General features: G+C 40.7%; 1 protein-coding gene across 3 annotated transcripts in view; it reads right to left on the bottom strand.

Annotated features, from left to right (window-relative positions):
- KIAA1217 (KIAA1217 ortholog) overlaps positions 1-27,635 on the bottom strand; it is a 767,824-nt gene that overhangs the window by 466,942 nt on the left and 273,247 nt on the right. For all 3 annotated transcript variants that reach the window (XM_037837853.1, XM_037837856.1, XM_037837854.1), the window contains one exon: positions 10,488-10,618. The gene's annotated coding sequence lies outside the window, so the exon portion shown is untranslated. The remainder of the gene's footprint in view (positions 1-10,487; positions 10,619-27,635) is intronic.

Below are 27,635 nucleotides of genomic sequence, written 5' to 3'. Positions count from 1 at the left end.
ATATAGATCATATCCAGCATCTCATAAGGCTCTATCATGAACCTTCTGAGTCAATGCCCCCTCTCTCTACCAAGGAGCCACTATTCTGATCTCTAGTCACATAGATTTATTTTGCCTTCTTTTTGTATTTCATATAAATGGAATCTTACAGTATGTATACTGTAATGTCTGCCTTCTTTGCTCAATATTCAGTCTGTAAGATTCATTCATTTTGTTGTGTTTGGTTTTTTCATTGCTATATTGCAATTAATTATGTGAATATACTACAATTTATCCAGTTTTTTTGCTGCAATAAATAAGGCTGCTATGAATATTCTTGTACAGACTTTTGAAGAAGGACATAACATATTTTCATATATATACATAGATAGATGTAGATATATAGATATGGGAAATTAATGGCTTACAGGGCATATATGTATTTAGCTTAATAGACACTGCCAAATAGTTTGTCAGAATGTTTGCAAAATTTTACTTTCACTCAGCAACATATGAGAATTCCAGCTCTCCATATGCTTGACTACAGTTGATACCAACAGCTGACTTTGTATCTTGATCTCACAGGTAGTAAATTTTATAAACTTTCTTACTAACTCTAACAATATAGTGATCCATTTGGCTTTTCTAGGTAGTTAATCATCAGGAAATAAAGACATTTTCGTTTTTGCTTTCCAATCCTTATATACATATGTTTTTTTCTTTTTCTTGTCTTACTGCGATGGTTAGGCTTGCTAGTACAAAGTTGAATGTAAAAGATGATCATGAGCATGAGGGTCTTGTTCTTGAATACAAAGAGAATTCTTTCAAGGTTTCAACATTGGTTATAGTTCTTGGTGTAGGTTTGGGTGTAGATATCCCTTTTTCAGGTTAAGAACATCTCCTCTAACTCCTAATTTTGAAAAGTTCTGACCATGAATGAAGAATTTTATCACATACTTTTTTCTCCATCTTTTGGGATAATCATAGTTTTTATCCTTACAACTGTCAATATAACAATTTACATCAAAAGTTCATTTGCATTGATTCTGGTTACTAATTTATTTTGATTTATTCATATTCTCTCATTTTGTCTTATTATCCTGATTTTCCTTTGTTCATTTTTTCTTCACTTAGAAATTCTTCTTTTCCTTTCTTGCTTTTTTCCCACTATAAGTTTGGAAGTCTACATCTATTTCTTTGTGTTTGCCTTACAAGTTTAAACATGAATGTCTGTCTTTAAAAATTCTAGTAATAATCAATGTTTTTCCCTCCCATTCCTTCAGAGCATTAACAAAAACACACAGAAAATATTATTTCAATCACTCTTTATTTAATTATATGCTATTGGGGTTCAAGATTTAATTCTCCATTAACTTTTTGTAAAAACCTCATAAATTAAACATCACTGTCAGTTTAGTTGTCAGTTTAATTGTAAACAGTTTTACAGTTGTTTAGATTTATTCCCATGTTTATCTTAAATAATGTCTTGTAATCATGTCTTATAATATTCTGCAAATTATCCATCTTTGATAGATATATTCCTAGATCTCTTGATTGTTTTGAAAATATTTTGTTACATCTGTTTGTTGTTATATAGAAATAAATTAACTTAAAAAAAATGACTGAAGCAAACCATACATAGTAAAATGAGCAGATCTTAATACTCATATCTCAAATTGTCATACAGAGATTTTCATTCTGTTTTAGATATATCCCTTTAGTGATAAAAAAAAAAAACAACTTTCAGTTTTTGATTTTTGGGGGAGAAAAATCTTCCTTTTACTCTCATTCTTCAAAGATAATTTGCTGGGATAAATTACAGAATGGCAGATATTTATTTTTTTCCTCAGCTCTTTTAGGATATCCCTTCACTCCATATGACTCCTATTATTGTTGAGATATTAGACATAAGTCAAATTGTTGCTCTTTTGAGTTATCTGTCTCTTCTCTATGGCTATTTTTTTGACATTCTACTTCTAAACTGTCATTTTTGTTTCATGTATTTTGGGCCTCTGGTGTTAGGTGCATATACATTTAAAACTGTTATATCTTCTTGATGTGAAAGCCTTTTAACATTATGTAATATCCCTCTTTTCCTCTAGTATTATTTCTTGTCTTAATGTCTTCCTTAAGACTTTATATTCACTCATTCTAGCTCTTTTATGGGTACTGTCTGCATTATATAGCTTTTTCTATTATTTTATTTCCATCTATTTGAGACTTGTAATCTAAATTGAGATTCTTACATACAGCATATAGTTGGACCTTACTTTTATATCCTTGTAAGGAGTGCTTAGTTCATTCATATTTAATGTATTTCTTAATAGGGTTAGGTTTATGCCTGCCATGTTAATTGTTTTCTAAATGATTCACCCCTTCTTTTTCTTCCTCTATTCCTCTTTTGCCACTTTATTTTGTGTTTAAAAAATATTCTTGTACCATTTTTATTTCTTTCTTATTTTTAAGCAATATATTTTTAAGTTATTTTCTTACAAGTTTCCCTGGAGTTACAAAATGCATTTTAACTTATCACAATCTACTTCAGTTAATACTGATTTAATTCCAGTAAAATATACTGACTTTGCCTCAGTGTAGTTTTATTTCTCCCCTTATCTTGTGGTATTATTGTCATATATATATATATACACACACACATATATATATTTGTCTGTGTATGCTTGTGCTATAAGCCCCACAAGAATGTTAAATTATTGCTTTACATAATTTTAAGTTTCTTAAAGAAATTGAGAGGTAAAAGAAAAATGCATATTTAAACAGCTCTTTATATTTAACATATTTACCATTTCTGGAGCTTTTCATTTATTTCTGTGGATTCAAATTACTATCTGATGTCATTTCTTTTCAGACTGAAATAGTTTTAAGATTTTTTGTAGGGCAGTCTGATGATGATGAATTCTCTCAGTAGTTGATCACATGAAATATTTTTATTTTGCCTACCACTTTTGAAGGATAATTTTTCTGAATATAGAATTCTTTGTGGAGAAGTTTTTTTTGTTTTTTGATTTTTTCCTTCCAGCTGCATGCATGACTTTGTCATTCCACTGCTTTCTAGTCTCCATTGTTTCACACGAGAAAGATGTCAACAATATTGCTGTTCTCCTGTGCATGGTAAGTCATTTTTCACTTGCTGCTGTCAAGATGTTCTCTTGGTCTGGCTTTTTTGCCAGTTTTACTATGATTGTCTAGGTGTGGATCTTTTTGTTTTTATCCTACTTGGCATCCATTGAGCTTCTTGGGACAATAGATTAATGGTTTCCATCAAATTTGAGAGGTTGGGGCCAATAATTCTTCAAACTATTTTTTTTTCTGCAACTTTCATTCTCTCCTCTCTTTTTGAGACTTTCACTACATATGTGTTGGCATACATGATGTCTCCAAGGTCTCTTATTTTTCTTAAATCTTTTCTCTCTTCTCCAGCTTGGATAATTTCTATTGATCTATCTCCAAGTTCATTGATTTTTTATTCTGCCATCTCAAAGATTCTTTTGACTTGGCCATCCACAAATTTCTCATTTTGATTATCTTACTTTTCAAATATAGACTTTCCATTTGATTCATTTAATACTTTCTATTTCTGGTTGAGATTCGCTGTTAGTTGAATCATTGTCATCACACTGTAATTCTTTAAACATTGTTTCCTTAAATACTTTGAACATATTTATAATAGCTGTCTTGATGTCTTTGCTAAATTTAACTCTGGGCTCACTAAGTCAGTTTCCATTGACCACTTTTTAAACTAAGTATGGGTTACACTTTCCTGTTTCTTTGCAAGACTTGTGCTACTTTGTTGAAAATTGACATGTTAGATAATACGAAGTCTGATTTTTCCCCTGAGTTTTTTGTTTGATTTTTAGTAACTTGTCTGTAATTTAAACTACTGATATCTTGGGGTTGCTTGTTATAGCAATTAGTGTTAATGCACTGACTAATGAAATGGATTTGAATGTAGACCAAACAAAAATAATTCTACAATCCTTTCATGGAAATGTCTTGGAGGATTCAAGAAAGCATCTTTCTGGCCCTTGAAATTTCCTTTTGCCTCATTGTTTACCATCTTTTACTTTGTTGGGTCTAGGGGTTTTTAAGAGTAGCATGGTCATGTCTATGATGGTCAAAAGAAAATATTTGATTTAGGACAATTTTAGTGGTTATATCCTATTTTAGCATCAACATTCACTATAGCAACATTATAACAGCCAATACTTATTTTGTTAATTTTTATCTGTATATTTAAGGTGCTTTATTTTATTTCATTCTCAAAGAAAAACTTATGAGATTGATAAGACTGTTACTCCACAGCAGTTCAAAGTGGTTTTAACACTGCTTAACAAAAACTCTTAGTACTCAAAATGATTTTCAAGCTCCTCAGAAACAAAAGTACATTTTTTTCATGTGTGAAGATACGACTTGGCCATATTTCACCAGTGCTTATTTTTCGTAAAGTTTTGAGAATCCTTTCTGATTTATTAAAAGGTACTTTTCCATCAGACTTGAGACTTCTAACCGCAGCACATGAGTTAGAGGCTGTATTGATCTAATACATCATTAAGTGGTAAAATGGTACAATTTATCACGTTCACTTGGAGCTACGGGAAATTCTCCCTACTGCTTTGGGTCCCTATATATGTTTCTCATTTCTTCCCTTAACAGATTAATGATGGAGGAACTCATTTCAGTCTTTTGTTTCCAAAAAAGCAAATGCATGTAAACAAGCAATTATTTTTGAAGCAGTGTACTTTCTCCTACACTGTTTAAAACAATGGTTTGTTTATTTCAAACTGTAAACTCTATTTTGTGCCTATAAAATAATGCATCATCTTACGCATGAATATGAGAACACACAGCTTCTCCAAGTTAGCTTATAAAAATCTCTCTCTTGCCATAGCATATTAAACAGGTTATTAAATTCCATTAACTTAAGTGCAAGAGAGTGTGCCCCCTGGCTTAAGAGAACAATGTCTACAGACAGTAGTTATCCAACATCAAAATTGCCTTTTCTGGAGAGCCACCAAACGAGGCTCGATTTACATAAAAGTGACTCATTAATCTTTGCAGAACATGTCAATTTTTGCAGAACTCACCTACTGCCTCTCAAGAATGTGGAACAGAGATGTTTTCTACACATTGAATCTTCTGTTCTCTACATCAGAGGAAGCAGTGGTGTTTAATTTAATATTGAATCCTCTCCGACGGTGACACATCCCACATTGAATAAAGGTCTCAGGTGCTGACTCTCAGTTTCACTGCGAACACACCCATTTTCCCTCCACCTCAGAATTCCCTCTTTTCAACCACTTACCCCACCTCCACCTCCCTCCCCTTTGGGCAACTTCTGCTCTGGTCTGGGGCCAAACTTCCCATCTTCCCTGACAACCCGGGACCATGAACTGTTTCTCCCTTTGCCCCAAGCATGGGATTCACTGGATTCTCATCAGTCTACATAACTCCAACTTGTCTGCGACCTGATCCCTAACAAAGCAAGTTATTTCCTGCACACAACAGAGCCGTGTCAGTGGCCAGATGGCACAGAGCTTTTGATCAAATATTTAAGCCATAAAATGTTACAAGTCTGATGCCATCAGTGACAGACCCCCCTCCCCACAGACACCTTCCCCAAAAGGCTCATTTTTAAAAAGCACTTTTTCTGCTGACCATAACCTGTGAAAGTCAGTGGCAGCTTTATCTAGCAGAAGTTTACATTTTTGTTCAAGCTGTGTTTGAAAAGGCTCAGTTCTTCTCTTAGCTTTAATTACTGTTCATCCTAATAGGCATTATATTCTACTTTCCTCCCATAGTTCTTCCTTATTATTATTTCTTAACCCCAGGCCTCCAGGGTTATGGCAACTAAACACAGCGGTTCCGTATTGAGTCTAGGGAAATCTCTCAATCAGAGGCACAAGGAGAATTTCACTGGCTAATCCTGCAAGACGAGTCGACTATCTTATGATCAAATAAATGCCCTGGTTTTCTATGACTGGGGAGTTTTCTGCTGCCCTCTCTTTGTCGTGCTGACGGTGCTATGCAGAATGACACTCCTGAAGCTTCTGCTTTTTGGCTGAGGTTTAGCAGGAGCCGGGAAGCCACAGGGTCTGAGGCTGTGGCTGGTGACAAGGGGCCCAGAGAAGGCTGCCTCCAAGGGTTTCCAAAGGAACCACCTGACTTCGAATTGTGGAATTTGCCGTGGAGCTAAGCTTCCAGCTTCCCTGGTTTGGTTTCCTCTTTGGGATTTACATTGTCACCCATTTCAATAGGAGTTAAAACCACTGTTTCAGAGTCCTTCGTGATGAGTCGTGAAATATTCTCAGAAAGTCAACACAATCCGTCTCACAAGGACTCACAGCAGAACCAAAATTGGCACTTCCTGTCTGCAGATAACCTCTGGTCTGCTTTAGCTCATGAAATGGAAATAAGTGTTCAAAGTGCCTTTCAAGTTGCCTTTGGGTTCTCTTAAATGTAGCGTTTTTGTTTTTTTCGTTTTGTTTTGTTTGTCACCATCAATTTTTTTTTGAACACGGAATCATGCTTCTGGATACTCGAAAGACAACTCACAGGAAACGTCTACCCGGCTGTTAAGGAAGAAATGTGAGATTAGAAGAGCCTTTGCTCTGTGCCTGGGGCTGCGGTTGGTCCTTCCCATCCCATCAATTTTTACTTACAAAATTTAATGAATAAAAATATGCAGACTGACAGACCAAAGAACAACAAAATACCAGTTACAGGGGACGGAACAGCTTTGATGAGCGGTCAGGAAACGAGTTGAAAATTTCTTAAGTGCAGCACTAACTTGAGAGTTTCATTTTCTCTATAATTGATTTCTTTTTGCTCTAAGAGAAGCCCACAAGTTGTGTGAAACTCGTTTCTCCAACACTAGCACAGACGACATCATGCTTGCCAGCAATCTGCCCTTTAAGATGTTAGGGGGCTCGTGTCTGGGCTTTGTCAGGTCAATTTCCCATCACAAAATACCTCTGCTATGTTTCAGAGACCACACAGCTAAGGCTGCACTCGGGGCTCTGGGCACTCATCTCTGCTTGAGACGCGAGCTGGGTGACCTTGCTGAGACCACATCTCCCTGATCGGGGAACGGAGTTCATTTCCCATGCATTGGATTGCTACAAGGACTTAATGAGAGAATGGATTTACAGCCTTGGAGGGTCTTGCATTCAAAAGAGGTCACTGCTGGTTTATTCTTTCTGCATCATGACTTTAGCCAGTCTGCTAAAGCCCGTTCCCTTACTTCCCTTCCTGGACAGCTGGATCCCCCCCTCACATGGGGCAAGTGTGAGGTGGGCTCAGTCTCCAGCATCCCGCTGGGGAGACGTGGGGTGCAACAGATGCCTTAAAAGCTCGAGATATTGTCCAGAACAGAGAAGCCTCAGGCACCAGAGCGGAAGGGAAATTAGCAAAACGCAGAGTGTCTTTATTACGATTCAACTGGTTTGCAAGTTTCCATTTCTTTTAGCAAATGTGTTTTCTTCACCGAGAACATATGTGCTGCCTGGCAGATGATTTCTGCAAACATCGAAGTCAGGACTTGGAGAAGGCTGACTCACGATTTCTTACACAGAATGTGTAAATTCTTTCAAGAAAACTCGGGGAAGGGGTAATCCAGAGGGTTTTAGATGTTCTCAATGGTCTTTCAATTAAACCAGTAAAAAAGAATCAGCTGGTTATTTGCTACTATTTCTACTCTTTTTAAACTATTTTTTTTTTTTTTTAGTAATTTGAAGGGATGATTTAATAAAAGGTAGCATCACTGAGAAGAACAGAAAGAAGGTAACATTTGCAGAGCTCAGTGGTTTTCCAATCACTGATCCTGTGGCACTCCAGGTTTAATTAGTGACATGGGCACAGGTTTGCAGGGATGCCATCACCAGTGAGAACTGACTGCTTCTAATCACTGTAGTTCTTTGCACTACAGCCCATGCCATTCTTTGGAAACTCTATCTGACAAGGTGTCTTCATTAAGTACTGTCTTCATCAAGCAGTCTAGAGAGCTCTCTGGACAGAAAGAAGACCCGAGTGTGGCCTGAAGTAGTTCTAGAAGCCAGAGGGGTCCATGTGGGCAAGTAAAATATAGATGCTGTGAAGAAGAACTTGGAAATGATGTATCACCACAGTTTTAAAGACTGCAGTCACAAATTGCAGCAGCTCTCCAAGAGCAAAGCTCCCAGACGCAGAAAGGAAGAAAAGTTTCTCCAACTCTAGCAACTCAAAGAGGAAGGAGAAAGCAGAAACACAAACTACAGGCCACAGGTAGTCATTTCTGCTTCATTCCGGAGTTCAGAGCAAATCCTGGGTTTCCCACTTGCTAACCGTGTGACCTTCAGCAAAGGACTTAAAATTTGCAGCTTCGTTTTCCCTGTGTATAAAACGGGGATGATAGCACCATCTTTGCACGGTGCAGAGGATTAAAAGGTGTCACACACGCTGCCACGTGGGGCCCACGGCTGTCACTGAATAAACGATATTCTTCCGAAGCATTGTCATTATCCACAAGCCCGGGACTGTAACATCACCAAGGCTATCATTTGAAACACATTTATTCTTTATGTCCTAGAGAACAAGTTCAAAAGTCTGCTTTTCAAATATATTATGTGGTTTAGACTTAAAAAAAATACAAATCCCAGGGTTTGTTCTGCTCCGCTTATCAAAGTCCATCTAGAACGTTCTCTGAAGGGTACATAAGTTATGCAGGATACTGGTCAACCTCCTCGCCTTCTTTAACTACATTGCATGAGGCAGCTGTCAATTTCCTAACTTCCTCCTCCCGCATGCCCCATTCCAGACCCCCCAAAAGATGCCAGATCAGTTTTCACCCTCCCCTGAAAGTGAATTTTAATCTCTATTTTTAAAAAATTTATTTAAACAGTTGCAAATTCCTTTAGTGCCCTCTGACATCCCTTCCTGCCGCCGAACAGAAACGGGAGAGAATTATGAATGTTTCTGCCTGTGTTCTCCTACTGAGCCTGACGACTTTGTAATGAACTGCACGTCCATAAAACGATTGATTCTTTGATCCCTTGCTGCTCGTACAACTCGGAAGAGAAAGGCATTCCAGTGTGAACCACACAAAGAGGGAGGAAGGCGGGTTATTTACGGGGGTCTGCTGACTCTAAGTTTAGCCTGGCTCTTTACTGACTCCACACACACTTCATTTTGACGGCCAAGTCTGCTCCCTCCCCTGGCCGGGTCTGGTGGGGCTGCCTGGAGGGAAGGCTGAGCTCTGGCTTCTCCCTGGGGTGATGAAGGTAGCTGGTTTGGCAGAGCTGGTCACAGCAGTGTTTATGGAGACAGTTTGAAATAGAATCCATCTGCCTACAGAGGGAACTCAGGGTGAGCCACCGGAGGCTCGGGGACGCCTTCCTGCCCTCTCAGAGGTCTGTGCCACCTCTGGCAGGAGTAAACAGGACCTAGGAACCCGTCCCAGCTGCAGGAAACCAGCCTCCACCTTCGCTTTGCACCGGAAGGTGTGCCACCAACACCAGCATGTCCCCGGAGGGAGTACTTTACAAGCCTGACTCTCTCTGTGCTCACAGAACTTGCTGCATCAGGGCTGGGGCAGATATGGTGGCTGTGGACTTCCTGGTTCCGAAACTGGTGGGGTGGAAGGCCCATGGCCTCTTGCTGGCAGATCCCGGGCCAGGATGTGTGAGAGCCTTCTGCCCTTAGATGCTCTGAGCCTGGGTGTGTGTGGATTCCCGACCTGAAATCCCATTTGAGTCAAGACTGCACTGGACAGGACTAGTTTCTTTTCTTACCTGTCTTGCTCTGAATCCAATATCAAAATTTCCCAATTTGGTGTCAGAATGGAGAAAGCTGTGTGGAAATAGCTTCTAGTGGAAAATATTATACTGGTGGATTTCCGGTCAGAATTTGGACCAAACGCTACATCTAAAGCGGAGGGTCAGTTTGGTGACCCCTACAATCCTGCTCTTTTAGACAGTCAAGTCCACCCACGAAGGCTGATCTGGGCAAATTTATGTTGCTACTTTTTTTGGATACTGATTTCGATTGAAGTCCTATAACTAGAAAGGCTTAAAGGGAGTCATTTTTTTATTCATTCTGTACACTGTAGACACCGACAAAGCCAGAAGATGCCCACACAACTCTCAATATGGTTTGCCCAGAGATCATGTGCCTTGAGTCTTTCCTTATTCTTTAGTCATGAGGCTGGCTTTGGGCCAGAGTCTGAAGCAAAGGCACCCAGATGTATAAAACATGGACAGGAAAGAAGCACACCTGTCAACGATACTGTCTGAAAGACCAAACAGAGAACGGCCAAAAACATAAAACAGCTGCACCAGAGCATCAGAAGGTGTGGACATGGGAAAGCCATGTGGGTCATTTCAGATATTTTGTTCCCCTGGGCTCAGAATGCAAATGCACGGAAGCCAGATTGCATAGACAGGCCCTTCACTCCTCATTCATTCACTGTCAAGATGATGAATGCTCATTTTCTGGTTTAATAAAAAGATAGATCTTACCCAAAAAGAAAACGTGGGGCGTAGACTCCACAGATGGGTAGTGAGATCTCTAGTTGCAGCTCCAACACAGTCCCCAGGACACGGAGCGCACCATGAAATCAACTATAAAGTCAGGGCCTCAGGTTCTTCATCTGTAAAACACAAATAATAATGCAGTTGTTTCCACCAGGTAACTGCCAACTGAGTAATCAGAAATTCCTGCTGATTAAAACACAGAGAAGGAACACAGAGTCAATTGCATGTATTACTTGCAGCACTGGCTGCCTTGTAATCCCACATATGGTTTCCTACAGATACCCAGAGCTAGAAGCTTTCACTTCTAGTTTTCAATGTTTTCCCAAAACATTAGTTGACACTATGAAGGAAGGTAAACACATTACACTAGATCCATCAACCATGAAAATAAGAGCAGTCTTTGGGGTGGAAGGAAATCAGGATAAGCCAACTGAGAATCAGAGAGGCTGAATGAAATCCAGAACCATCTCAGATCCACTCTGCTCCCTTTGTCGGGGAGGGGTTGGCCACTTGCCGTCTCTGTGTCCCATAAAGAGCCTGGATTCCACCAGCTGTGCCCAGTGGGAAACCGCCACGGGCTTGAGGACGGAGGTGGGGGTCAGCCACGGAAGTGCATGAGCTGCCCAACATAAAGGTTTCCATCTAAACAGAATTTCTGAGCCTAAGGATCTTGAAATTATGTACCAGGCTGAGAGACAGCTCTTCTGGAGGATTCCAAGATCCTCCAGATTCCAAGGATCATTGGAGGATTCCAAGATCATTGAGGAGCTCCAGAAAGATGGGCATCCACATTTCAGTCTCCCCCACTGTAGCTGATTTCTGTGAGCCTGGAGGCTGCAGGAAGTTTAGTTGATGTCACTGAAGAGATGCACACAGAAAAGTCTAACAGTTTGGAGGAACTTTTCCCCAAATGGAGTTCTGTATATATAAATACCTCTTAGGATCCAGAGAAACATATTTCTAAGTGGAAAGAAAATCAGGGGTGAAATTATGAAAAAGAGCCATTGAACAGAATGGAAATATATCAGAAACACATTATTGAGTGGTTATCCTCAAATAGCCATATCATTCAAATTTTGAACATTCCACAATTAAGGAATAGCACAAATGTGCTATTGAGTTTTGACCTTAAAATAGCCATATGATTAAACTTTTAAAATACTAGCCTTGCCTGTATGATTTAGATTATTTCTTGTGCTGAGTTTCATTCGTTATGAATGTTATTACATTTAGAGGTTTTTGTTTTAGTTTTCATGTCTTTTCAGCATCAAGGTACACCATGAGAACCTGCATAACCCAGGGAAAGATGAGTGGTCTGGGGTCAGGAACCCTAAAGCGTTGACCTCTGTGGATGTCATCTCATCTCTCTGGGCTCAGTTTTCAGACAGTGAAATAAAGCTCTGAGGTCTCAGAGAATAGGGAATGCCCTCCATTGCCACCCAGCCAAGCTCTGCAAATAGATTCTGGAATCTAATGTTGGCTGGAAAATTGCTTCAGCCTGAGACCCTACATATATCCCTCACTATTCAGAGTTCTTCCTTTGTTTAGTGCTTGTGACAACCATTCCTGCACTCCACCACATCAACTTCCACTGGGCAAAGAAAGACAACAAATACAAAACACTGAAAACAACATTGTCCTACCAACTACCTGACCCTTTAATAAGGAAACACCTGTTAGCCACTTTCCCTTTCAATCCTAACAGAAGCCCAGTGAGAAAGGTAGATTTGATGCTACATTTCTAACAAGGGAAGAGAGTCTCTGGGAGATCACAAGGCGTATTCCTGGTGAGCAGTGGGTGGATGCAGGATTTGGATCCCAGCCAAGGTCTGGGATCCTCCTCCTCTTCAGTAAACCACTCGTCACCTACACTCATAGGTAAACCAGAACAGAATGCCTCTTCTGCTGAATGAAATCTTTGAATCATAGCCATTTGATCGTTTCATTGACAATAAAGACAGAGAGTAGCTTATTTTGAGTGTGGGTGTTGCTCTCCACCCATTATCTCCCGGACAGCCCAGGGGCTAGGGACTGTCCTCACAGAGGTTAAGTAAACTGTCCAAAATCTCAGCCTCACGGGTGAGCCTGGCCTGAAGCCCACGTCAGCGCAAGCCCGCAGCCCATTGCCTTCTGTCTCCTTGTGTGCAAGCACGTGCTGTTCTGTGTGAGGAAGGTTACAGACAGGGCAGAGAGCCCTGAACTGCTCCTGCTTCACCAGCTCGGCCATCCCCACCCTGCTCTGCCCCCCGGGACCCACCGCCTTCCCGTCTCCACAGCTCACAGCCAGACCCTGCAGAGCGGCTGGCTGGAGTCCAGCCCTGCTTCAAATATTTGTATTATTTTCTCTTCTTCCCTTTCCCCCAATCTCTGCCCCAGTGGCTGCTATTTCACCCTCTTCTCATAGCCTCCTACGCACACCACTGCATGGAGAAGAGAAGATGAGTACGAAAAAGACAAAGTGTGTGAGAGCAGTGTGGGTATTGCAAAAGACAGGAAAATAAATCACCAATTATTTGCTGGTCACTGGCCCTTGCTGGGAAGTAATTAATATAATAACAATCCATTGCTTGGATATCTTTTGTAGTAGCATCGTCGATGGTCAAACTTGATGAATTCAGACTAATTAGGAAGCAATTTCAAAGTGTATTATAATAAAATTTCAAACAGATGCTTATTATTTTTGCAGAGTAACTACAGCTACACTACTAAAAACGTCCAAGTGGAAGTCCTTAATGTTTTTTGTTTTTTTGTAAATAATGAGTAACTTAGACCATTGTGATCAGTCTGTGGTTGCAAAGAAATAAATGAGCACACTGAAAGTGCTCGGAGCTACCTGAAAATCTTGCCTTTGAATAATAATAATAATAAAGTCTCCTGAAATATTTTGAGTGTTACTACCCAAACATTTTGTAAGATTTGAGAAGAGTTGCTAGGTAAATACAGACTTCTAACGAGCTGAACTCCAAATCATTTCAAAATTTAAAGACTTCAAAATAAGAGGGCTGTGAAAACTACCGATGCTGAAAGAATGTAATTTTACTGTTTGACTCCGCAAATTACTATTAGTAGCACAATTATGGAAAATATCCTGTGATTCACAGTGATACATTGATCATCTGAGGGTTATCCTGTGTACGCACTGTTCTATGAGAAAAGCAATTGTGAAACTTGCCTTTTTTGCAACACAACTTTTCCCTGTGGCCCACTGACTACTGGTCACATTTTGTCATTTGAGAAAACCAAACTGACTACACAGACTAGATAGGAAAGCAAGAACATAAGATGCAATTTCTCCTATATGTGAAATAGTCAATGCTATTCAGAGTGAAAGAAATACTATTTGGAGAGTATAAAAGTAGGGGTTTTTGTAAATTTAGTTCCTAGTAAATAAAAGCCTTTAAGCCCATTGTTAGTCATTGCCAATTTCAAGTGGAGTGTGTTCATGGCTGATGGAGAAGGGGTGTGGAGTCCCACCAAGAGGAGAGACGCAGGCCCTGGGGTTGTCTCGTGGTGCCTACTGGTCAGGACCGGTGACTCCAATTAAAGCATCAGCCTGAGACTTGGAGCTGACCTGGCCCAGCCCTGGCGGCCCAGTGAGACAGGAAGTTGCTAAGTGACAGCAGCAAGGAGGGCAGAGGGCAGCAGCAGGAATCTGACCACCATAGAACCCTCTGTGAGCCCACACCCCCAGAGAGACCCCCGAGGTCACCGATGACCAGGATCTCGCCTTGTTGACCATGTGCCCCAAAAGGATGCAGGTGCCCAGGCAGGCTGGACCACGTGCGGTCTCCTACCCGCCTCTGCTCTCTCCCGACTCGGGCCCTGTCCACAATGCCCTGCATCTGCCTGAAAATCCCCTCCACAGACCCCAGGATTCAGGAGCAGCATTCCTCTCCTGTGAAAACCACAGCCAGCTCCTCCTTGCTGAAGTTGGGCGAAAAGGAATGGCTAGCATGGCAGACATTCTTCCGGCTCACGTCAGCTTCCACACCTGCAACTGAGAACCTCCCCACGGCAAACCCACAGCCCTCAACCTGTTCTTTTGAGTCCTCCTATTCATATCTACCATCAGACGAAACAAAGCGAAGACATCCAACACATCTGCAACACCACAGTCCACTTTATCTGTATTCTCATTTTAAGATGCAATGTACTGTTTTTCTTATCAATTGTTTGATAACCTTGGCCAGGAGAGACACAGAAACACAGGAAGAAATTATATGTGGCTATGTTAATGATATAAATATTCTCAGGGATATGAATAAAAGCTATTCCAATGAGAGAGGTTCAATATTGCTTATTCTAATACATACCTAACCCTAAAGTCTGTTAGAGAGTTAACTGGAGTGATTTCTGCTTACGGTAGTTCTTTTTTTTGACCACAGGATCCTTTTATTAGTTTCTAGTTCCCCAACCAATTCTCTCTTGTTGATCAGAATTAAACTCAGGACCCGCTGTCATGGAAACCCAATGCATGTCAAATGTAGCTGAAAGGCTGAAGACATGAGAACTCGGAAAATGCCAGAAGGTTCAGCCAAAGACACAGCTTCCCCTGGTCATTGGTCCCAGGGTCTTGCTGAAAATGGGGGCTCCCTCCAGGTGTAGACACGTCTCTGCCCTCCACCGGCCCCACAACCTCCACACAATCAAGTTGGCACTGGGAGGAAGAGAAGAGTAGGAAAGAGAAACGGGGTGCAGAAATCGGTTCCCTGGAAGAAAACACATGACCACAAATAGAATGACCAGAAATGCCATCAGGCAGCTGGGGCCAGCCTCTTACATCTGCATATCTGGAATTTAGATGAAAAGTGCATGTTTGAGTTCCAAGGAATAAAATGAGTTGTCATGGTAGAGAAGGTTTCATATAGGAAATATTATCCTGAAGCCTTCCAGCTTATAACCACCTACCACAAATTATTTTAGTAATAAAAATGAGCTCCCAGAACAAACTAATTACATGGGAGAGCAACTTACATTTCACTGCAGTCTTCATAATGTATTTTTTCACCAAATATGAGTCAGCCAAAGTAATTAGCAAAAATGATTAGCAAAGCTCTTTATTGAATATGGATCTGAGCAATTTAAAAAAAAAAAAAGCATTACTTCTCAAAACGGCTTTTAAACCTACATTTTCTTTCACAAAATAATCTATTTTCCCTTCAACAGCAGCTTTTTTGGGGGACACGTGGTGATATAGGAGAACTATAACTCTTCCTCTGAAATAATACCAACTTTTTTCCTTTCATGATAGAACTTTCTGTAAGTTGCTAGAAAGTCTTGAAATGTGGCTACTTCTTCCAAAAGAGTCATGAAAGATTAGACTTCTGAAAGCCCAGCACCAATCACTTGTAGGTGGGATATGAGAACCACCTTTAAATTTGAAATGTTAGGCCACGAAGTTATGCTGTTTTCCAATTCTCAAGTAACATTGGGCTTCGAAAAAATAACAGTGGGTTCTGAAGGCTTTTACATCTACTCATTATACCTTCATCTTTTAAAATACTTGGGAGGCTTAGGAGTAAACAAGGATAAAACTCATCTGACTGAAATTACATTTTCCCATGTAAAATGTTAGGTTTGGTTGGAAATCCTACAACATACATTTGAGCTAGCATCTCTCTCCATTCCTTGTACTCTGAGGCACTCAGACTTACAGAAAAATCTGACTGCTAAAAAATCAACCAAACAAACAAAACCACAAAGACCGAAGTAGAAAGTCATTTTTTTGACAGTCAAGTCTATTGAATGTATTAAATTTTTATTTTATATATATTTATTAGTATAATTTGCTATTATTCTATGGTTATTTTATTACTGAGTCTTCATGGAAAATTTAATTTTCAAGCTCCCATTAGCAGTTTCGTGAGCCAACTGATTTTCCCCATCACTCTTTTAAACAACCTTCATTGGTAGCTACCGTGTGCCAGGCAACGTGAGAGTTGTGGGGTATATGAAAGCAAAAGAAAATAGCCCAGTTCCTGCTTTCATGCTCACTGTCTGGGGAGGATAAATGCACCATGACGGTTAATTTCATGTGTCAACCTGGTGAGGCTACAGGGCCCAACTGTTTGCTCAAACACCAGCCTAGACATTACTGTGAAGGTATTTTATAGATGTGATTAGCAATGACAGTCAGTGATTATTCTTGATAACGTGTGTGGACCTTATCCAATCTGAAGGCCTTAAGAGCAAGGACCATGGTTTCCAGAAGAAGAAATTCTTTCTGATGACCACAACATTGGGTCCTCTTGGAATTTCCAGCCTGCCTGCCTCTCCTCTGGATTTAGTATTTGCCGGCCCCCACAATCTCATGAGCCAAATCCTTACAATAAATCTCTTTCTCTCTATAAGCACATAAAGATGATGCATCTTTCTAAGTGTCTTTGAACTGGCTGTGGGTTTGCTGCACACAGAGAGCTGGGTAACTCTGGGACCTTCTGATCATCTTCAGAGAGAAGAGAGAGGGACAGGAGGCCTGCAACTGGGCTCCGTCTGAAGCAAGACACAGCCTCTTGGCTTCGAGTCAGCATCAACATTTCAATAATAATTTGATTTTGCAAAGTACATTTCCACCATTTGTGACATTAATCACAACATCCCAGTGAGATGGACCATTTTACAATTTCCATTGCACTCAAGAGAAAGAAGAAACAAGAGGTGAAACGACTTTTCCAAAGTCAATAATCGACCTGGGACCAAGGCTCAGAATCTGCAAATCCCTCCCTTGTGCTCAGCACACTCAACCATACATTTAACCTCGCAAAAGAAAAAATAATAAGGGCTCAATTCTGCTGTTTAACTAATTAGAATGAAGACACTCAAGCCAAGAAGGCAGCACCTGGCCCGTGACACAGTGACATTATTTTACTACTGTTTCCATCAAAAACTCAATGTTCTTCCAAACTTCTCAGCACTTTTCTGAGGTATCCCTCAATTTCCATTCCAATCTGTATATTTTCCCACATATCATACATTTGCAAAATTGCCCCAAGAAAATATTACTTGGAGTTTATGAAACTTCAGTAAAAGGGAAAAAAATACTTTCTTTAATAATGAGGAAGCCATTTACCCTTATTTGTTACACACACACACACACACACACACACACGCACACACACACACACACAGCATGCTGTAATCTGCTGTAACAGGATTGATAAAGTAAAAAATTCCCATTGAGGGGCATTACCCAAAGGCCTGAGAGTATGAACCGGTCAGGTTGCTGAGCTGGGGTGGTTCCAGAAATGACTCTATTGTGTTTCTCTTTCCTGTTTTCCAAACGCATTAATTTTTCCCTAAAAGCTAATAGCAGCACTCCGAGTGCACCAGAGAGCCGGGGATGCGTCTTCTGTGATTTTGTCTGATGCCCCACAAGACCGTAAGCTCTCTGAGGTCAGGAACCACAGCTCAGCATCTTTGTACCCCTAATTTTCAGGGCAATGCCTGGCACACGGTATTAATAAATGAGCAAAACATTAATTTGAGTGTGGATCTGTTTCTGGTATATCTTGCTGCCCTCATGTACTTTTAAATTTTAATCACATGGCTTGGATGCAAAGCTTTAACAAACACAGCAAAGCAGTTTTCTGTTTTAAAACCTAGGGCTGGGGCATTATAAAATTGTAAATAATGCATTCTTACTTCAGATCTGGAAACCAATGGAAAATGGCCATTTTAGATAAGAAAATAAATGGTGACATGCTACTAGTAAAATTGAACTTGGTATCAGCTACAAAGAGAAAACCCAGCCCACTGTTAATGAGGCTTCCCAATTGAGTCAGCGTTCCCCTGCTTTAAAGTTTAAGAACTGGATTTGACTTTGGTCAAGGATGAGCAGATGAGCTGGGGAAAGAGCTCTGGACTGCCTCTTGGTGGTGCATGTGTAACTGCTCAGAAACTTCATACATCGACCATGAAAAGATCTTTGGCTTCCAGACTTGCACCTTCAGAAAAGGCTTCAGGCCCCACCTGACTCTAATGTGTTGCCTCCAACCCACTTCTCAGAGGCCAAGTTGCGGTGGGGGTTGGGGAGGGGGGAGGCAGTGCACCCTAGGGTTCCAACTGGGGAAACCAGCAGCCCTGACAAGCCCATTTCCAAGATGGTGCTGGGCAGTGGGACTGTCCTGGAACCCTAAAGTAGCACAAAGGAAGCGGCCCTCAAGCTCCCACACGCACGCACCCCACCCCAGGTATCATGTGGAGCTAACAGATCGTTGGGATCATGTTTGACATCAGTTGTCGTGAAGGTGCAGCTTAGGGCAGAGACAGGCTCTGCAGTGGGAAGGTTTTCCCAGCCCAGGATGGGTTAAGCACACAGCTCAGGCATTCCCAGGTCCACCCAAAGAACAAGGCTATGTCCCAGGCCTTCCTCTACCCCTAGGGACCCTTGAGTCTGCCAGCCTGCTGGGGTGGCTGGGGGGACTCCACAGACGCCCCTGGCCATGGTGTGGGTGAAGCAGGAGGGTGTCTGACCTCAGGGCCACGTCTTTGTTCTCCTGATCACTCGGCAGACATGAGAGACCCACTGCCATCCCGCATCTCTCCAGAAAAGGCCATCTGCAGTCCTCCAAGCTCCTGAACTCCTGGTGTCCGGGGTGGCTGGGCAGCTCCTGGACATTGGGGCTTTGAGTGGAGCTTCAGGAGGTTTGCCATGGGCTGGGCAGGGCACTGCATCTCCTCTGGGTCCATCACACGTAGCACTGCCATATTTACTGACATCCAAGCCTCACCATTTCTGCTACTCTTCCAGGAGACCTATTACATTTTTAGTTTCTTCGCTTCACAAGCTTTTGCTTTTTGAACCTACTTCTGAATACATACATGCCAAAATAATTTCCACGATCAAGTACAATAAAGAGAAGACTTAAAAGTCCAGCACAGTCTTGCTGTTCAAGTCTCGTGGTTGGGACAGCATCCTTTCCCATTGTCGCAGAATCAGAAAAGGTGACCGAGCTCACATAATGACGTCGGCTGGTGACCAGGCAACTTGGCTTCTGGTCATCATTTTAACAGGTTGCAAGGCAGTTTCTCGTCTCTGCTTTCCACCTCGGGAAGGCTTCCTTATGAAACTGGAATTCCCGCTGTCCATTACTCTCTTCTGGATTTGCAGGGTTCTTCTCCACGCAGTTCAGGAGCCTCTCAGGCAAGAGGCCAGCAGAACTTCTCTCGGGGCGCAGGGTCAAGAGGGAGTCTTGAGTCAGAATATTGGGGTCCAAATCCCAATATTGGGATACTGCAGAGAGCAAAACCTCAGAAGTGAGATAGGTTTATGCCACTGAGATGAGTGGCTTAATTTTTTTTTTCTTTAAAAACACTTTTTATTGAAAATAATGGACATAAAGAAAAGTCTATATATCGTAAGTATATATATAGCTCCATGAACGTTGACAAAGTGTAACTAATACCCAGATCAAGAAATAAAACACCACCCCTCTCCCCCAAACCCCCTCATGTTCTTTTCAGTCACTGCTCCAAGGATAGCCACTAGCCTGATTTCTAACAAAACAGAGCAGATTGGCCTATTTTTGTACTTTGTGTTAATGGAATCACAAAGTATGTACTTTCTTGAATCCTTTGCTCCATCTTATGTTTGTGGGATTTACCCTGACTGTTGGGCATCACTGAAGTGACTTAATTTTACTAACCCTCAGTTTCCACATCTGTAAATCCAAAATGGATATTTTGTTATCCATAGGTTTGTAATGAGTAGGATCTGTTATCCATAGGTTTGTAATGAGTAGGATTGCTATACATAATGAGATAAAGTGCCTCAGATCTCCCTGAAATATATGTATCCAATCGTTCCCACCCTGAATCCCCCCACCCACAACAGATGACTTTCCTTTCGGCTCCAGGATATATGGTGTCCATGTACCCATCTAAAGTGTGTATGCAGGCTGGTCCCTTCCCTAAATGCAGTTCCCATCTTCATACATCCAGAATTGAGTCACCTCTCCTGGCCCCATTCAAATCCAGGGCAGTATCTCCAGGTGGCCCCTCTTCAGAACCCCAGCACTGACTGAATCACGGTGCAGGTGCAGGCCTATGATCTGTGACCCACCCTCCATCCACCCCGTTATTTCCTAATCAGATTACAAACTCCTAAGGACAAGGACCTTGGTGTTTACTTATATATCCCCTTTAAGCACTCAGCACAGGGCTGTGCACATCCTAAATGCTCAGTAAATAAGCTGCATGAAGAAAACAACAGAGAAGTCACTGTAAGTGGGGTCACAAGAACACAGTTTCTAGGCACAAAGCTGACCAACAGGTGTGTGGCACTAAACGTTGTCCAGGTAGCCACACAGGAGCAGGACCTGACCGTCACTCTCCTGTAGGCACACAGGCTGGGTGTGCAAAGGATGACATTTAGTAGAGTCTAGGGAAATCCCCAATTAGTTTGATGACCCAATCAACACGGACAGCAAAACTGACAATTCTGGCCCTAAGTAACTGAAGCAAGGAGAAGGGCCTCCACTCCACACTTGGTTTTTCATGTACAAAGTTACATAGAACACTTGATTTTCCAGGGGCAAGTTCTCAGTTTTATTATCACTTTATCACTTTCTTATGATTTTCTTCATTTATAAAACACGGGGTTTGGAATGTTAGATTGTCCCCAAAGAACTTTCCACTTCTAGTATCATACTCCCTTAAAACCCACTTCCTTCCTCTATAACCCACTTCCTTCCTCTAAAACTCACTTCCTTCCTCTATAATCCACTTCTTTCCTCTATAACCCACTTCCTTCCTCTATAACCCACTCCTTTCCTCTATAAATCACTAACTTCCTCTATAATCCCTTTCTTCTCCTCTGGCTTTCACCCCATTCATCAGTTTGTTGCCCTTTAACACCCACTGCTTCTAGGTAAAGATGGCAGTCAATTTACTTGTTCATCAGTTCCTCTTGTAAAAATGTTATAGATCAGCAATTTTAAAACAATTAAAACACAGTTCCTCAATTTTCATTTGATCATGGCTCTGTCATTCTTATAGTAATTTAGTTTTTACAAAGCTAATGGTATGTTAAACAGATGAGCCTCCTTTGAAAAAGAAACTAAGAAAAAATGTAAAGTGCTTTGCTTTAAGTTTATTTTAGGTAATCTATTTCTTTCAGCATATAAAGATATGACAAATTATTAGACAATGGGAGAGTTACCCACAGAAACTGAATTGGGAAAAGACTGTGGATTCTTCTGATTTCATATGACTATAAAAAACACCACCTCATTTAAAAAGGATATTACTAATTGTGAAGGATATTATGTTGGTATTTACTAGAAAGAAACAAAAAATGAGTTGTAAGGCTTTAATGAAAAGTAGCAGAAATGGGAGAGACTAAAGTAGAATTGACAAATGGGGAGATGAAAATCCAGTCCCAAGCCTTGGGTGGTACTTTTTACAGCACCTGCCTGGCTGGGAAATACACAACATGATTCACCTTTGAAGTTCAAGGCCAAGACATTTAATCCCACAGCTCTGCCCTCTTCTCTGTATTGATTGTAAGTATAGAATTAATCCCAATGAAGATATTTTACAACATGCCTAACTCCCTAGCCTTTCTAAATGTCATTATTCATGAACCAATGAGAATGGTGACATAGAATCAACTTATTTTCACTGCTCACACCCACAGTAACCCAAAGGCAGAGGGCCACGGGAACTAGCATTTTTAGGTATCTATTAGTGCCAAGGGTTCATTTACTGAGTCCTCCCTGCCACAGTCCTAGCAGGCAGGTACAATCACCCCTGTTTTGCTGACCAGGAAACTAAGGCTCGAGAAGGAGACTGAGGCTAAGTACCTTGCAGATACTCATGTGTGCAGTAGAACTAACCTTCCCTGAAACTTAACATTGTCTTCTCAGGTCTGTGGGGCAAACAGGATGTAAGTTACTTGCTAAGTAACTGACATGTACATGAAGCAAATCCCAGAAAGTTGAAATCTGGCTGGTGATCTTGGGTTTCACTCACTACTTCAGCAAGTTACAAACATTTGTATCTTCACGCCACATCCTTTTCCATCTTGTCAACCTAGGAAGGCAGCTTTCAGTTTCAGGGAAATCTAATCCTACTCTACACACACACACACACACACACACACACACACACACACACACACACAGTGACATTTATGCCTTCCATAAACTCTGGTAAAATATTTGATTTAGATAATTATTGATGACAAACATTGCTTATTTCTGCAAAGCTGAAGTACAATCTATTTCATTGCTGCAATCTAAGGATTCTATTTGATTCACTATTTGTGCTTAATGTAACTTAGATTGTGCCAAAATTTTCTAAAGTTAGTAAAACAGAACAATTTTAAGAAATTAAAATAAAAATTAATGGAAATTTTGCTTTCTAATTAATCATTTCCATAAATTGATGTTATATATCAAGGTATTATGTAACAAGATCCTAAATCATGTTCCCTAGATTTCCTGTGTAAAATATTTCCATATGGTAAGAGTCTGTAAAATCTTAAAACATATTCACAAATCACTGTGACAAAAAGCACTGATATTAATTTCTTAAAAATCTATGTCATTTTTCCAATATAACACTAGGATTTTATTTCCTCATGCACAGAAATGTGGAAGAAAAGCAACTCATATCTTCTTAGAAAATAAAAAACAGATACATAATCACCAACATAAATGAAAAAAGTACATAACTGTCATGTATATAAGGTATATTTTGATGCATGATTAAATCTAAAGTAAATTCTATCATCCATATTACTAATCTTTATCTTGACATATTATATTTCTTTATGGTACTTACCACAGTTTACATGTTGTATTTAAATACTATATAAATGTTTGTATACATATTTGTTTATTTGGTCTCTCTCTCTCTCTCTTTTTTTTTTTTTGACTCCTCAACTACAAAGTAAGCTACTTCTGGAAAACCAAACTTCTCCAAGTATCCCAAGCAAAGGGATACATATAAGGCAATTTGATAGTTATGAAAATATTGAACGGGTGGGATCAAGAAAATTCAGGAACTGCAGGAACCTGTTGGTGATACTCGTAGCTACACAACCACTGAAGCCAATAATTTTAGGAATGCCCAGAGCTGCTGAAAAACCTCACATCTGTTGAAGCCCAGGTGTCCGTCCCTTCCGTGGAGTGACAATTTGGTTTCTACCTGTCTTTCCAATTTCGTGAGAATCTTCCCATTGACAGAATCTAATCTGGAATTCTTCTGGCAAGGGATTCTGGGAAATGGAGTTCTCAGAGTCCCAGCTCCTACGAAAGAGGACACCACAGAGGAAGGGGTGAATGTTCCCGAGCTGCCAGCAGATCACTCAGTCCAAGTCCCAAAGGGAAGGATCCATGCCTCCTGCGTTTACTACACACTGACTATCAAATGTTTCATCTCAGGATCCTCTTTATGCTCTTAAAATTCACTGGGGATCCCAATGATAGCTTTTGTTTATGTGGCTTCTATCATTATTTACCATATTGGACATAAAAACCGTGACTGTCTAAAAGTATTTATCTAGTCACCCATTTAAAAATAATAATAATCACATGTTAACATGACTACTGTATTTCTTCTGAAAAAATACCTATTTTTCAAAGCAAAAAAATTAGGGAGAAGAGGAAAATTGTTTCACATTTTTGCAAATCTTAGTAGAGTCTTCCCAAATAGGTGATAGCTCCATTTTGCACTCATGAAAGAATGAGAGTAAAAAAGGCAAATATCTTCTAAGTATTATTATGAAAATAGTTTTGTCCTTGAATTGCTCCTGACAATTTCTTGGGGATACCCCAGGACCCTGAAACACGATTTGATAACAAATGTATTACCATATGCCCAGCTACTAGCACTTTATGTGACACATAAAAAACACCGTTGAATGAATTAATGAGTACAAAGACATCTCGTAGAATACACTGTGCAATGCACGTGGGCAACAGTCTATACAGGTCTTCACAGGAAGACATTCTCTCACGCTCACTCTCAGTCCTTCCCGTTATTTTACTGCTGGGAGCCAGGGAGGCTGCAAGGCTACATTCCAGCAGGGATATGATTGATTCAGACCAGCCTAGGGCAAATTGTGAATTGGGTGAAGTTTGCGTTCAGTGTGAAGACCTGGGGGATAACAATATATTAAAACAATTATGCTGAAATGAATGTACGTTATGGAATACGTAGTGACTGGATGGTTTGTTTGGATTCTTCTCGTTTCTGCCATTTGGCTTCCACAACTGGCATCTGTTTCTCCCCATTGACTTTGGGTTTGGCCAAGTGACAGGCTTTGGATGGTAGAATGTGGGCAGAAATGACAGTGAGCTCGTTGTGACCTGAGACTTTAAGAGGCATTGTGCATTTCTGATTGTCCTGCTTGAACCCTTGAGCTCTGCCATCAGAATAATATGCTCAAGATAGTCTTGAAATCCCATGTGAAGCCAACCCATAGCCCAGAGCTGCATCAGGCAAACCTGAAGAACTCGGAGGAAGAAAAACACAGCCCTGTGGTTTCAGCCATTGAGATTTCAGTTTTGGTTGTTGTGTAGCAAACACTGACTGAGACAGGAACTGCTACCGAGAAGAAGAGAGCTGCTGTAGCAGAATGCTAATATGCAGCATTGGCAATGCAATCAGGAGGCAGGCAGTAAGGAAGCTCTTACAGGAGAAGGGAAAAGTAGTGACCCATGTCACGTAATCGCCAAGCCGTTTGGTAAAACCATGGAACACAAAACATACCACAATGGACCCGGGGTATGGGTGAGAAAGTTCTGAAGCAAAATATTATTAGGATGAGCTGGTTTCTATTAGCTACTTTTGGTGAGGTACTGCAAGAAAGACATGAACTTGAAAAGACCAGGATGCAAATAGAATTAAGGGTCCAGAATCTGGTAGGGTTGGAAAATGAAACAGTTTTTTATCACAGCAAAGTTGCAGCCATTAAGACATTGCCTAAGGAATGACAAATCCAGGCACTATCCTTAAAAAAAAAAGCCTCAGGCCAAACACTAAATGAAGACCCTGGTGTCATACCTCTTCTAAGATCTCCGAAGGGATTAGGTGGCCTCTGTAGAAGGTTTTAGCTAAAAAAGAGTTTCTACAGAGATTAAGGTGATGGCCCTCAGAAGTCTATCAAGCTTGGAGAGGGTCTCTAGAGAAAGCCATGTCCAAAAAGAAATGTGGCTGTGGCTTAGGCATATGGAATTGACTGGAATCAAATACATTGAAAACTCCCAAAGCTTTTGAGATAATCACACCGGCAAAAGCACTGCCAGCCTTAATTAAGAGAGACTGGGACTGTTTGGCTAAAAAAATGTTCTCAGGTGCCCAACAGTCCATAGGCAAGAAGCAGGCAGAGAAAGCTGCTCAGCCACCAGGAAGGTCATCTGCACAAGGGCCCTCTGCAGAGGTGGTCACGGAAGACGATGGAAACAGAAGGGCATCTTGGTGGTGCAGCCAAAAGCAACAGAGAAGAAATCCAGTGTAACCACTGGTTTCAATCTTTATGAATTGTAACTCGTTCTCCTACTTCACAAGATTCATAGGATTGCCGGAAGTAAAGGAAAGGAGATAACGGATATACAAACATGATGAACACAGTACAAGCTATGCAAGGAGGGCAGCTATTGTGACTATAGGATCTCAGCCAGATGTCACCCTGTGTGGGCATGAGTTATTCCAGGCACGTGGCCCACTACATTGGAGGGTCAGTTCTCACTCATGTTTGAGAGGCTTGTCTTTCCCTTCCACCGCTCACCTCTCTGAAGCTGGGCAGGGGACCATGGTCCATGGTTATCTTTGGTTTGATCCCATTGACATCTGCCAATCCTAGTCTCTCAAAACACTCTTCAACTCACCTGCTCTAATTTTCCCATGATAGCAGTGGTTGAAAATGTTACTGGGATATTTACATTTTAACTGGGACTTCCGAGAGCGAACCCAAGAAATGATGAATGGTGAAAAGCTCAGCCCAGGCCCAGTTAGCTCTCTGCCTGGTTAGGAGGCCTGCAAAATTCTCCTCAAGTGGCGGACTGCCCTCCAGGCTGACTCTGATTTATGTGAAGAAAGATGGACATTTGCAGGGGGGAATATAGAAGATTTCAGGCTGAATAACAAAGTCCTTTGACCTGATTATAAAAAATTAATATTGGAGTCTTTGCAGTGTATGAAAGTTTTTTTTTTTTTTACTTTATTTTCACTTGTTCTGAAAATGATCTTCACCTGCCCACAGATGTGGGAAAGGATGGTAGAATAAAAATTAACCTTTTACTCAAAATTCACCAATAGTCTTTTGATGGGTAAGGACGTAGGGACTTTGCAATCTGCCTATATCAGGCAAGGACCAAAAATTTTTGGTTGACTAAATCTAGTAGATGCTTTCTTAAAAAAAAAAAAAAGAAAAGCTACAGCTATAATTCTAAAATGAATTGTTAAAACTTCAAAGAAATTATTTCAGGAAAACATTCTCTGAAATGAAGACCATCTAAAATGCCATCCTTTGAAATGAATACCTGAATGAAACAAATTTTCCTTAAAAATTTCAAAAAGTACCCAAACAAATCTCATGTATATATTATTGATCAATGTTTTCACCACTTAACATGACTGCTATCTGATCAAGCAATATATTTTCTGTCTTTTAAAAGGATCCATTAACATATTAATTAGAATTTCTAAATACCTTGGTCTAAATATACTTTTATTCTTAATCTTTAAGCAACCTTGAACAATTGGCTATAAAACTGAAGTTACATCATGGAGATATTGGCTAATATAGAGAAGGCAACAAACACTACTGATGTCAGATTAAAACATGGCAAATTGGCCATGCCCATTTATCTCTTCTCTTTATCCAAACCTCAAAAGTCATTAACCATATGGAAAAATGAGAGTGGGAGATTTTAAACAAATATCAGAAGGTGGAAAATGGAAGAGGGAGCACAACAGATTGGGTTAGATGAGTTGGGACCCAAACACCTAAAGCAGGTCTGCTGACACGAAGGCAGCTGGCTCACCCCAGGAAAGAGAAGCTGCTGGGAATGTAGGGTAGCAGGGAAGTGGGGTGGTGTGCAAGAGGGGCTGGTTGAAAGTGTAGTTGGCTTCCCTGATCCCTTACAAAATGGCTGCCCCCAGCTTCTCTAATCCACTCCCCCCAAC

The sequence above is a fragment of the Choloepus didactylus genome, chromosome 5, assembly GCF_015220235.1.
Source record: "Choloepus didactylus isolate mChoDid1 chromosome 5, mChoDid1.pri, whole genome shotgun sequence".
Taxonomy (NCBI): domain Eukaryota; kingdom Metazoa; phylum Chordata; class Mammalia; order Pilosa; family Megalonychidae; genus Choloepus; species Choloepus didactylus.
Note: the sequence above shows the minus strand (reverse complement) of the source record. Positions and strands in the feature narration are given on the sequence as shown.